Here is a 12,804-nt window from a genome sequence, read left to right as displayed (position 1 = left end):
AGCAAAAATTAAAAGAACAGGAAAATTTGAAAGAAACATTGACTGTGCCATCTGAAATACCATTTTGCCAGTATAGGGCCTCACCCAAGTATACATATTTTAGGACAGTGTCTAGCCCAGATGTTCCTTGCATAGATGTCTACTGCTCCACCACGAAACTTAACACATACGTATATGGTAAAAAGTTAAAGTGCTAATCTATAGAAAAATAAACATTGATCACACATTCACATGCCGTGTACTATGTATACATTTTGATCAAAACTAGTGTTGATCAAGCACCATAGTGCTCGGGGGCTTGGGAACTCGGGCCAAATATCTCAGGATGCTCGGGTGCTCTACCAAGCACCTGAGCACAATGGAGGTCACTGGGAGAACCCGAGTATTAAACCAGGCACCCCCTGCTCTGAATAGGGGAGGGTGTCTAGTTCATACAAAAAGGTCAGTAATTGATGGAAACACCACCGAAATTATTCGGGAACAGCATGGGGAGGATGTCTGGATGCATCTTGGACTCCCAGGTCTCTGCTGGGAACGATGTTGTCCGAGTAGTATGCCACTTTTACAGACTGACAATAATACGCAAAAAAACTAAGATAAAATCAATTTTTGAGAAAAAACGGTCAGCATTTTCAGTTGACAGGCGGATACGCTTATCTGTTATAATGCCACTATCAGCACTAAACAACATGGCTACGGCATTACAGTGAGTGCAGTAGCTACCTGCGTAGCAGCCAAGAAAAGTGCGGGGCGGAGACTCGAGCATTGCGCTCAAGCACATGTGGTATTTGGCTAAATACCACCATGTGCCAGGCATCAAGATGCTCGAACTAAACTTGTGTTCAGCCGAGCATGCCCATCACTAATCAAAACGCATAAGCCTACTCACCACATCGTTCAAGTGGGTTCCTATTCTACTTTGGCTCAGCACCACAGGACGAACACCAGCAGACGGCAAGACCCAGCAGTCCAACAACAAACCTGCTATAGGGCCAAGCCACTCCTGCACTGGGCCCCACCTACCCAATGGCACAGGAAAAACAGTCACCATACAGTACTGCCCCATGTGAACAGATGGCAAAAGCACACCTTTCCATACGGGTACACCACATTTATCAAGCTCGCCTGTTTTTGGCCATAAAGTTAGACTTCGGCTGTCTTTCTTTTGCCAAGTATTTATTAAAAGTTGCACGGCCCTTGATGAATAAGACTAGGCGTATTGCTATTCGTCTATCCTCTGGTGGTTGTTTTTCAGTAAGACAGGGTCATATTTACTAAGACTGATCTAATTTATTTGCACATTAAAAAGTTGCATCTTTGTGAGAAAAGTCGCACGTCTCCCTGAAAGTGCAATTTATAATGCAACAAAAAGTTGCAATTCACCATCCAAAACAGACCAGGAAAAGTATACCATCCCCGGGGTGGAGTAGAAATTAGACTGTTTTTGCTACAAATTCAGGCTCAAAAGAAAACACCTACATACCGCATTTTTCGCCCCATAAGACGCACTTTTTTTGCGATGTATGAGCAAGCGGGGAGGGACTAGGAGGAGGAGCTGGGGGCCAGCAATTGCGGCGGGGCGGTGCAGTCACTGTACTCCTGCCCCACTACTCCAGTGCTGCACAATACAAATATCAAATGTCTCATTCAATTAAAAGTGATTAAACATGCCCCCCCCCCCCCACTTTTAATATTACCGTACACCCTAACAGATTCTGTAGAATGCAGGCCGGGCCGGCAGCAGCGTAACTCCCTGATGTCACGTGCCTCAACTTTCCAAGTGGTCTCAGAAACCAGACTGAGACAGAGCAGCAGCAGTTTATTAACCTTTAGGGCTCTTTCACAAGAGCGGATGCCGTGTGGGTAATCTGCTGCGTGAAAGAGAGCCAAGCCCGATTCCGGACAGCAGAGACACGGAGCATTAGCATGATTGATAATGCTCTTTGCTAGTGATGATCGAGCATGCTCGGCCGAACACCTGTTCGGCTCGAGCATCTGCAACGGCCCACTTGTATACGTGGGCACCGCAAATCTTGTTATGATGTATGTGTATGTTATATCATGTTGTATTGCATTTTTGTATAAAGATCCCTGTTAACAGGCTGTTAGGTGCACTACACAGATTCCACCACTAGATGGGGATAGCACCACAGTATATATACCTCAGTTGAGGGCTAGTGAGAAGGGAGTTGGTGAGGCTTGGTTCACACCTGAGCGTATTCGGTATGCGCATTTTACAGGCATTTTTATCAGGTGTTTTTGAGGTGTATTTTGGGGCGTTTTTGTATTTAGGAAACGCTCATAATACGCGCGTTTGTGTGATTGACAACAGAGGCATCCAATGAAAAACTGCCTTGAGGTGTCCAATGAAAAGGGACTTCCAGCGGAGCTATTTCCTGTGTGTTTTCCTGCGTGAGTAGAGTGTCTCACTGTCTATGGCTTGATCCTCCATCATGTCGGCTGTGAGAAATGTGGCTGGTTACTAGGGGTGCACGATATGACAATTTTGTGCGATTGTAATTAGGGCCCTAAAAATTGCGATAACGATATGCGATGCAATATTTTAAGGGAATTGTGCTAGAGGTCTATTTGCTTGGATTTTCCCATATGAGCCGCTGACGTGGCTGGGTATGACATAGTTATGGGGGATCTGTGGAGTACACTGTTATGGGGATCTGTGGATGACACTGTTATGGGGGATCTGTGGAGGACACTATTATGGGGGATCTGTGGAGGACACTGTTATGGGGGATCTGTGGAGGACACTGTTATGGGGGATCTGTGGAGGACACTGTTATGGGGATCTGTGGAGGACACTGTTATGGGGGATCTATGGAGGACACTGTTATGGGGGATCTATGGAGGACACTGTTATGGGGATCTGTGGAGGACACTGTTATGGGGGATCTATGGAGGACACTGTTATGGGGGATCTGTGGAGGACACTGTTATGGGGATCTGTGGAGGACACTGTTATGGAGGATGCGTGCTATGACACATAGGGCCATGAGGGGGGCCAGCATAAGACACATATATAGCATCTTATGCTGGTCCCCCTCATGGCCCTATGTGTCCCCTCATGTGTCCTAAACTGCGCACATAACTGGCTTTGTGTGTAAAGTATTTTACTACTGTGTGAAACAAGCTCTCTCCTATTGATAACATGGCCAGCCTCTGTACTCACTGTTAGTGTTGATCACGAATATTCGAATTGTGAATTTTAATCGCGAATATCGGCATTTCGAGAATTCGCGAATATTTAGAATAACGCTAAATATATTCGGAATTGCGAATCCAGTTCATGCGAATTTTCGCAATCAAGAAAATAATGCCTTGAGATTACAAATTCGCGAATTCTCGAATATATGGCGAATATTCGCCCAAATATTCGCAAAATATCGCGAATTCGAATATTGCCCCTGCCGCTCATCACTACTCACTGTCACTATGAATGCACTGCAGCGAGCGTCAGTGAGGAAGCAGGAGCGTTACTAAGTGACGTCAGTCATGCGCCAGCCGTCCCGTTCGCTGCAGTGCATTCATAAAAGTGAGTACAGAGGCTGGCCAGTTTATCAATAGGAGAGAGCTTGTTTCACACAGTAGTAAAATACTTTACACACAAAGCCAGTTATGTGCGCGGGGCCCCTTCATATATAATCACAGCATTTTCGGGTCAGCCATATCACATTTGGCGATTATCGCGATTCAATAATTTTTTTGATATATCGTGCAGCAGGACGAAACGAGCGTACATACGCGCGTTTTTAAATGAGCAAACAAGAAACGCCCATTGTCGCGCGTTCCCGCTGAAGTCTATGGGCGGGAATGCACGACAATAAGCCCCAAAGAAGAATCCTGTACTTCTTGGGGCGTAGGGCGCTTTACAGCGCGTTCGTACGAGCTGGAAAACGCTCAGGTGAGAACCATGCCCATAGGGAATCATTGGTTCTTGCCTGTTGAACGTTTTACAGCGCGTAGGAACGTGGTATAAAACGCTCAGGTCTGAACCCAGCCTGAGATGTAGTAGAAGGAGTAGTGAGGAGCAGGGGGAAGGAGAGGACCCTCTCCTCTCAGCTCTCTGGAGCTCCACAGCCCAGAGTAGCCCAGACCTATCTCAGTTATCAAAGCCAAGGAATAGGCAAAAGGTGGGACCTCACTTCTACGGTACACCCTTCCGGGGTGCCCAGTGAAAGAATATTTTCTATATAAAGACAAAGGAGGACAATAGCCATTTTATTAGGCTTCAGGCACCTTTGTACCAAGGTGAAGGATTCATCTTCCGGCAGCCTCACCATTTATTATTACAAGTACAGAAAGGTCATCTGGAGCAACAATAAAGTAGAAGATTAGGATCCTAAAACCACCGTCACTGAGACCAGGACCAGATTCAGGACTAAATACCAGTGAGTACACAACCTTCTACCATAGCCTGAGCTATAGCCACATATACAGCCTGTTACCTGGATTAACCATATCCAACCTCCATATTCATAAGAGAATGTTTATATCTGGATGTAAATTGCTGTCAAGATCCTGGTTACAGTACAGTTCTTAGTTGGATTCAAACCCTGCCTCATTCTTCTATCTCCATACTACAATCACTCTGCACCACCAAGGTGCTGGTGTCACGACATTAACTAAGTCAGGGGCCCAGCCGCACAAGCACCCAGAAAGCCAATCACTATCAAGGGCACCTTGATCACCACCTGGCCAGTGTCTTCTGTAATAGAGTGTGCCCCGGAGAATTTGGTGCTGTTCTCCCCTTCACTGCAGCCCGGCCCAGGGAACGTCAAAACTGTGAGTAAAGACTGACTGTTTATTATTCCTCGGTACACAGTAATCTCACAAGTTATTCCCCCTGCGGCTCGGCTTGCTGCACATCTCAATGCTCGTCACATGGTGGCATTTGGCCGAATACCGCATGTGCTTGAGCACAATGCTCGAGTCTTCGTCCTGTGGTGCTGAGCCAAAGTAGAATAGGAACCCACTTAAACAATGTGGTGAGTAGGCTTATGCGTTTTGATTAGTGATGATCGAGCATGCTTGGCGGAACACCAGTTCAGCTCAAGCATCTCAATGCTCGGCACATGGCGGTATTCAGCCAAATACCACATGTGCTCGAGCGCAATGATTGAGCCTCCGCCCTGCACTTTTCTTGTCTGCTATGCAGCCAATAAACGTGCAGGTAGCTACTGCCCTCAATGTAATGCTGTAGCCATGTTGGCTGCTGGCATTACAGTGATTGGCTGGCCGAAACGCGTCATCGAGTGCTATATAGCACCCGATGGCGCATGTTTGGCTCATTCAGGGCCGTTTTTTTGGACCAGGCGGGCCGGGCGGCCGCCCGGGGCGCTGTCAGAAGGGGGGCGCCGGCAGGGCACAGCAGGAGATGAGCGCTGCACTTCCATTGTGGAAGCGCTCACTCATCTCCAAAGTCATCTCATCTGTATTGCCGTCCACAGGACGGCGATACAAATGTCTGTAATGCGGCAGGGCAGAGAGATGTGTATCTCCCTGTTCCTCTGATAGGCTGCCAGCACCAGGCCGGCAGCCTATTGGAGGCCGGTGCAGGTGGTGCGATGACGCCATCGCGCCGCCTGAGCCAGCGAGGGACACAGGCCGGAAGAGGCCTGCATTGCATTCTGGAGGAGGTAAGTATAAGTTTATTTATTTTTTTATATGTAAAAATTACAATGCTGGCACATAAGGGGGGCTGCTGAAGCCTGGCACAGACATAAGGGGGGCTGCTGGCACATAAGGGGGGCTGCTGGCACATAAGGGGGGTGCTGGAGCCTGGCATAGACATAAGGGGGGCTGCTGGCACAGACATAAGGGGGGCTTCTGCACATAAGGGGGGCTTCTGGAGCCTGGCACAGACATAAGGGGGGCTGCTGGCACAGACATAAGGGGGGCTTCTGGCACATAAGGGGGGCTGCTGGCACATAAGGGGGGCTGCTGGCATATAAGAGGGGCTACTGGCACATAAGGGGGCTACTTACACATAAGGGGGGCTACTGGCACAGACATAAGGGAGGCTGCTGGCACAGACATAAGGGGGTCTTTTGGCACATAAGGGGGGCTACTGGCACATAAGGGGGGCTGATGGCACATAAGGGGGTCTTCTGGCACATAAGGGGGGCTGCTGGCACAGACATAAGGGGGTTTCTGGCACATAATGGGGGCATCTGGCACATAAGGTGGGCTACTTGCATATAACGGGGCTACTGGCACATAAGGGGGGCTACTTGCACATAAGGGGGGCTACTGGCACAGACATAAGGGGGGCTGCTGGCACAGACATAAGGGGGGCTGCTGGCACATAAGGGGGCTACTGGCACATAAGGGATAAGGGGGGCTACTGGCACATAAAGTGGGCTACTGGCACATGATAGGAGGCTACTGGTACTTGATAGGGGGGCTACTGGCACTTGATAGGGGGCAACTGGCACATGATAGGGGGACTACTGGCACATGATAGGGGGGCACTCTGGCTACTGGCACATGATGGTGGGGGGGGCTCTTATTACTGGCACATAATTGGGGGCATCTATGGGCTCTTATTACTGGCACATGATTGGGGCACATCTTACTGGCACATGATTAGGGGGCATCTATGGGGGCACTTATTACTGGCACATTATTGGGTGGCACTAAAGGGGCATCTACAGAGGCAAAAAAGAAGGGATATTTTATATGGGGGGCTCTGTATAGGGGCATTTTATACTGGGACACATTATAGAGGGTACTATGGGGAAGGGGGGAGAGGAGTACTATGGGGTCATCTACGGGGGCACTGAGAAGGGGTATTTTATATTGGCACATTATGGGAACATTAGCTCAACTGGGGGCATTACAAGGGGATATGTTTTGCACATTTTAAGGAGAATTATTACTACTGGGGGTTGCATTATGGTGGGCTTTATTACTCCCCCATGGTATGACCCCCTAGTAGCAGCACCAGCTTTCTCTGCTCTGCTATCCCTCTGCCCCTTAATCCTTATTATGAAATCTTTCGAATTAGGATAAAGCACAACTATGCTTTGAATCTGGTTTTATATGTTACTTGGTTTTTGTACATTTACTTGCGTGTGCTAGTTCAGACCTGCTGGGATTGGGTTCTAGTTAGTTATTAAATGCTAACATGACAGTTTGGTTTTGCACATTATTGATGATTGTATTTCATGACTACTCTTCTAAGGGTATTGCCTTCCTTTACACTGCAGTTCTCCTCTACCACTCTACCTGCCACTTTTAGCAGTTTAAGCAGTAATTTTATTTTCTTTTGCTCTCAATAAATCCTGTGTTAAAGGGAATCTGTCACCGGGATTTTGTGTATAGAGCTGAGGACATGGGTTTCTAGATGGCCGCTAGCACATCCACAATACCCAGTCCCCATAGCTCGGTGTGCTTTTATTGTGTAAAATATAACTATTTGATACATATGCAATTTAACCTGAGATGAGTCCTGTCCCTGAGATGAGTCATGTACAGGACTCATCTCTGGTTAATTTGCATATGTATCAAATAGTGTTTTTTTACACAACAAAAGCACACAGAGCTATGGGGATTGAGGATTGCGGATCTGCTAGCGGCCATCTAGCAACCCATGTCCTCAGCTCTATACCCCAAATCCCGGTGACAGGTTCCCTTTAAGCAAAAAAATAAATAAAAATATGGTGAGACGGTTGCAAGTACTCTTCTGATATGATTTCATCGAGCAGTTTTGACGGGGGGGGGAGTTAATATTACCTAGAAACTGCACTGGGCTCATTCTTAGTCAGGGAGAGGTGTTCAGAGGAAGGGACAGATAGTGTAGGGAGTGATTTAAGAATATTTTCACCACCAAAACTTTTCAGAGACTCAAAAGTCCTTTTAAGGACTACTGTGTATGGCAGCAGCAATCTATATTTTTAGCGCAAACTGTGCTAAATAGCTAAAACTTTACAGACCCAAAAGTCCTTCTAAGGACTATTTTGTGCGGCAGCAATATCTATTTTTAGCGCATCCTGCGGTAAATAGCGTACAATAGTTAGGCCACTGCAGACAGCGACATTATCTGCGCCACATCTCCAGTGTAAAGTGTGCGCCTCCAAAAAATATCTGTGACATCCAGTGTACTTTTTCCGTAGACGGTGTCCGCTGCGGACAGTGACATTAGCTGCGCCAAATCTCCTGTGTAAAGTGTGCGCATCCCAAAAATATCTGTGACATACAGTGTACTTTTTAATAGACGGTGTCCGTCTCTGACAGTGAAATTACCAGCGCCACATCTGCAGTGTAACGTGTGCGCTTCAAAAATTTATCTGTGACATAATTTTTTTTGCATAGATGTGAGGAATATGGATTGATATTTACTTTATCAGCCCTTGCCAGGATCAATGATACCTTCCAGACATGTTGGTACCTACATTTCATAAAGAATTATGAATCGCCCGGCCATCGCAGGCGCAAACCGAATACATATTTGTGTCCCGGTGGCCACGATGATCGTGCCCATGGTATTTGCTTGAGGCTAGGGTGCCAGGAAAGGGAGATATACACATCTCCCCACAGAAACCTAATAGCAGCACCATCTTTGGACTGTAGCCAGAACCCAGGCGGATCCGTTGCTCCCAGAACCATCTCCCTGTGACCTTCTGGACTGGAGCTATAAACCCTAAAGGGTTTTGTGGGTCATTTGCAGCCAGTCCAGCAGAGGGGGGTGGACCCCTCCCAAAGGCCAGGAGGGGAGGGGTCGGCTACAGGTTAAAAGGCTTGTGCCAGCAAGCGGGTGTGTCTTTCTCTGAAAAAGGGTCACATCGTATAATGTGTTTAGAGGACCCAGGAACTAGCTGAGATCACTGCCCTTCATGTGACTACAGCAAAGAACACCTCGCAACCCAAAGGAACTTTTATCTTACCCGGTAACTGACTTTTACTCTGCTTAACCCTGTTGTACTCATATAACCTGTATCTGTAACCTCAGACCACTGTATATATTCTCTGTGTATATTGTGTTATATCTAGTGTGCCCTTACGGAGATTAAATATATAATTTAATCTTGTGCTATCTTGTATCTCGATCACGAATCCCCACATCCATGTTTTGACCTAGCTATAAGCTACCGCGGGTTGGTTTCTCACCCTATATAATCCCGTTAGCAGAGTGGGCTTATATCAAACGAGAAGCTAGTGGCAGATACCCAGGCTGAGACAGCGCTGTGTTCACTCCGGCAGTGAAAAGGCTCTCTCAGCTTGTTGTCTTTCTGTGCCCACGTGGACAGGAGATGTCTGTGTAAACTGTACCAGGCTGACCTTACCTGCTCCTCTGGAGGCGCTGTGGTAACCTGTGACCATACCGCGTCTCATGAGCTCGACGTAGGTGACGTCAAGCGGGCACGAGGTGTGGTATTCGTCACACGTAGACACCGTACAGTGACATTACCTGTGGTACCTCTCCTGTGTAATGTTTCCTCATCCCAAATACCTGTGACATTCCCTGTAATTTTGCATTAGCTGCTGGTGACATCATTGACATTATCTGTGGGATATCTGCTGTGTGACATTTCTACATCCCAAATACCTTTTCAAATTTCTTTGTGCATACACTTCCAAATCCTACACTACTGTACGTATGACAGACTTTCAATCATATATAGCATTTAAAATGAAGAAGGCGAGCAGTAAGGGATGGGGCAGTGGCTGTGATGCTGATGGTGCACGCAGAGGCCATGTGTCACGGATGGTGTAACAGAAAACAAGAAGTTACAAATAAGGTTTCGACTGGCTTGATCCGAAACTAAGGAACAAAAGGGTGACCCCTATTTAAGCCCTGAAACGCTCCCTGACTTCTCAGCCCATGCAAAGATCTCTATGATAGAAAATTGCATGCCCTCGTGCCTCGACTGTATGACACCTGAACACCCTATAATAGTGAGGGGACACGACCACCGGCTCCCTACACTTAATACGGAGGGAGTCAGGGTCACCTAGGATCAAGCAAACAGGAAAACACGAATCAATGAACAGACTTATCTGTAGAAGCATCAGTTGTAGCATCCAGCATGTACACACTCCAGGAAGTTGTATAAACCGCAAAGTGATGCAGTATGGGAGGGGATTTAAAGCGATGCAATCAGTGCAACTAGATGACAGCTGAGAGAGGGAAACAAGATGACAAAACGAAAGCAAAACAAAAGAACCTCAAGCAGGAGGTTCTGAAGAACGTCTGTCAGAGCTTCTCAGATGTCTGGTGGTGACAGTACCCCTCCTTCTACGAGTGGACTCCGGACACTCAGAGCCCACTTTCTCAGGATGGGACCTATGGAAAGCCCTGATGAGACGAGTGGCATTAATGTCCGTCACTGGGACCCACATCCTCTCCTCGGGACCATAACCCTCCCAATGAACGAGGTACTGGAGAGAACCGCGGACAACACGAGAATCCACAATCCTAGAGACCTGAAATTCAAGATTACCATCAACCACAATCGGAGGAGGAGGCAAAGAGGAGGGTACAATGGGTTGGACATAAGATTTTATTAGGGACTTATGAAAAACATTATGGATCTTCCAAGTCTGAGGAAGATCAAGACGGTAGGCAACAGGATTGATGACGGACAAGATTTTGTAAGGCCCAATAAACTTAGGACCCAACTTCCAGGAGGGAACCTTCAATTTGATATTCTTAGTAGACAACCACACCAGATCACCAACATTCAGGTCCGGACCAGGCACAGGTCTCTTATCCGCCACACGCTTATATCTCTCACTCATGCTCTTTAGATTATCCTGAATCTTTTGCCAAATAGATGACAAAGACGAGGAGAATCTCTCCTCATCAGGTAAACCAGAAGACCCCTCTCCAGAGAATGTCCCAAACTGCGGATGAAACCCATATGCACCAAACAATGGTGTCTTATCAGAGGACTCCTGACGACGGTTATTTAAAGCAAACTCAGCAAGGGACAAAAAAGAACACCAATCCTCCTGATTCTCCGCCACAAAACAGCGCAGATATGTCTCCAGATTCTGATTGACGCGCTCTGTCTGGCCATTCGACTGCGGGTGGAAAGCAGAAGAGAATGACAACCGAACCCCCAAGCGAGAACAGAAAGCCTTCCAGAATCTGGAAACAAACTGCGTGCCCCTATCAGAGACTATGTCTGAAGGAATACCTTGCAATTTGACAATGTGATCAATAAATGCCTGTGCCAGCGTCTTAGCATTGGGCAAGCCAAGAAAAGGAATGAAATGCACCATTTTGCTTAAACGGTCCACCACCACCAGAATCACAGTCTTCCCCGAAGAACGAGGCAGGTCCGTAATGAAGTCCATGGACAGATGTGTCCAAGGACGGGAGGGAATGGGTAACGGAAGAAGAGGATCTGATGGCCGTGAATGAGGGACTTTGGCACGAGCACAGGTCTCGCAGGCTGCCACAAAACCCTCAACCGACTTACGAAGCGCCGGCCACCAGAATCTCCGAGCGATGAGATCCACTGTGGCTCTCAGAGATATAAGCACTCATAGCGACCCTTTCAGGTTGGGAGAGATTGTATAAACGAGATTTAGGCAGCTTGGCGCCTGGGATGAGATTAATAGGGCAATCGTACTCCCTGTGAGGGGGCAACTCCTGAAACCACTCTCAGAAAACACATCCGAAAATTCAGAGAGAAAAGATGGTAAAAAGAACCTCAAGCAGGAGGTTCTGAAGAACGTCTGTCAGAGCTTCTCAGATGTCTGGCGGTGACACCATGGCCCTGGGCGCGGTGAAACTGTGCCTGCTGCCAGAGCACAAGAAAAACAATCATCCACGATACCTAGCTTCATGTCCCAGTTTGCAGGGCGGCGCAGGACACCACTCTTGAAGTCAGACCTGAGACCAATGCCACCAGGTGGTCAGTTGGCTTGCTGCAGATAATGCTTCCAGTCGCTTAAGCACCACCCTGTCTTCCACCAAGTCCATTCTCGGTAGCCAAGAGTCTGCTCAACACAATCCTCACCCTGATCCTCCTTGCTCACACCATGGAGAGTCTTGGCAAACAAGTGATCCCACATTTCGATATTCCGAGGAGCTATTTTCTGCGCCATTCCTTGATTTGGTCCTCCTGCCAAGCACGCTTGAAGAGGGACAGATCTTGTGCCCTGATTCCCAAACTCTTGAGCATCCACAATCAGAAGAAGATGACGGTGGGGAACGGCAATTACTGTTTAATGAGGTGGATGATGATGAGACACAGTTGCCAATAACTGAACGGCAATTACTATCTCAAGAGGTTGAGGAAGAGGATGAGACACAGTTGTTAATCACTGAGACTGTGGTTAGGTCAACAAGTCAAGAGGATGAGCAGAGTGAGGAAGTGGAAGAGGAGGTGGTGGGCGATGAAGTTACTGACCCAACCTGGGAAAGTGCAAAGCCGAGTGAGGACAGCAGTACAGAGGGGGAGGTATCTGCAGCACCGCAACAGGCTGGAAGAGACAGTGGGGTGGCAAAAGGGAGAAGGCGGGCCACACCAAACAGGCTCGCAACTGTTCCCTGGAGCAGCCCCTTGAGGAAATCTCCCTTGCCTATGGGTAGGTGTTCCACAGTCTGGCGCTTTTTTGAGGAATGTGCGGACAACAAAATAATTGTAATTCGCAACCTTTGACATACAAAAATTAGCAGGGGCGTGAACACTAGCAACCTCACCACCACCAGCATGATTCGCCACTTGGCATCAAAGCACCGTAATAGGTGGGCTGAACGCCTGGGTCCACAATCTGTGTCTGTGGGTCACACCACTGCCTCCTCTTCCCCTGTGTTACGTGCTGGCCAATCCTCTG

At 47.7% G+C, this 12,804-nt stretch overlaps 1 protein-coding gene across 4 annotated transcripts in view; it reads left to right on the top strand.

Annotated features, from left to right (window-relative positions):
• The window catches only part of LOC122945627 (histamine N-methyltransferase-like), an 88,518-nt gene that overhangs the window by 15,386 nt on the left and 60,328 nt on the right, over window positions 1-12,804 (top strand). Inside the window, exon 1 of one of the 4 annotated variants that reach the window (XM_044304744.1) lies at window positions 8,803-8,903. The exons of the other annotated variants lie outside the window; for them this stretch is intronic. The gene's annotated coding sequence lies outside the window, so the exon portion shown is untranslated. Of the gene's footprint in view, window positions 1-8,802; window positions 8,904-12,804 lie in introns of those variants that run through there. 4 annotated transcript variants of the gene reach the window in all.

Source organism: Bufo gargarizans, chromosome 8, assembly GCF_014858855.1.
Source record: "Bufo gargarizans isolate SCDJY-AF-19 chromosome 8, ASM1485885v1, whole genome shotgun sequence".
NCBI classification, from domain to species: Eukaryota; Metazoa; Chordata; class Amphibia; order Anura; family Bufonidae; genus Bufo; species Bufo gargarizans.
The sequence above is the reverse complement of the archived record's forward strand: the minus strand, read 5'-3'. Positions and strand labels throughout refer to the sequence as shown.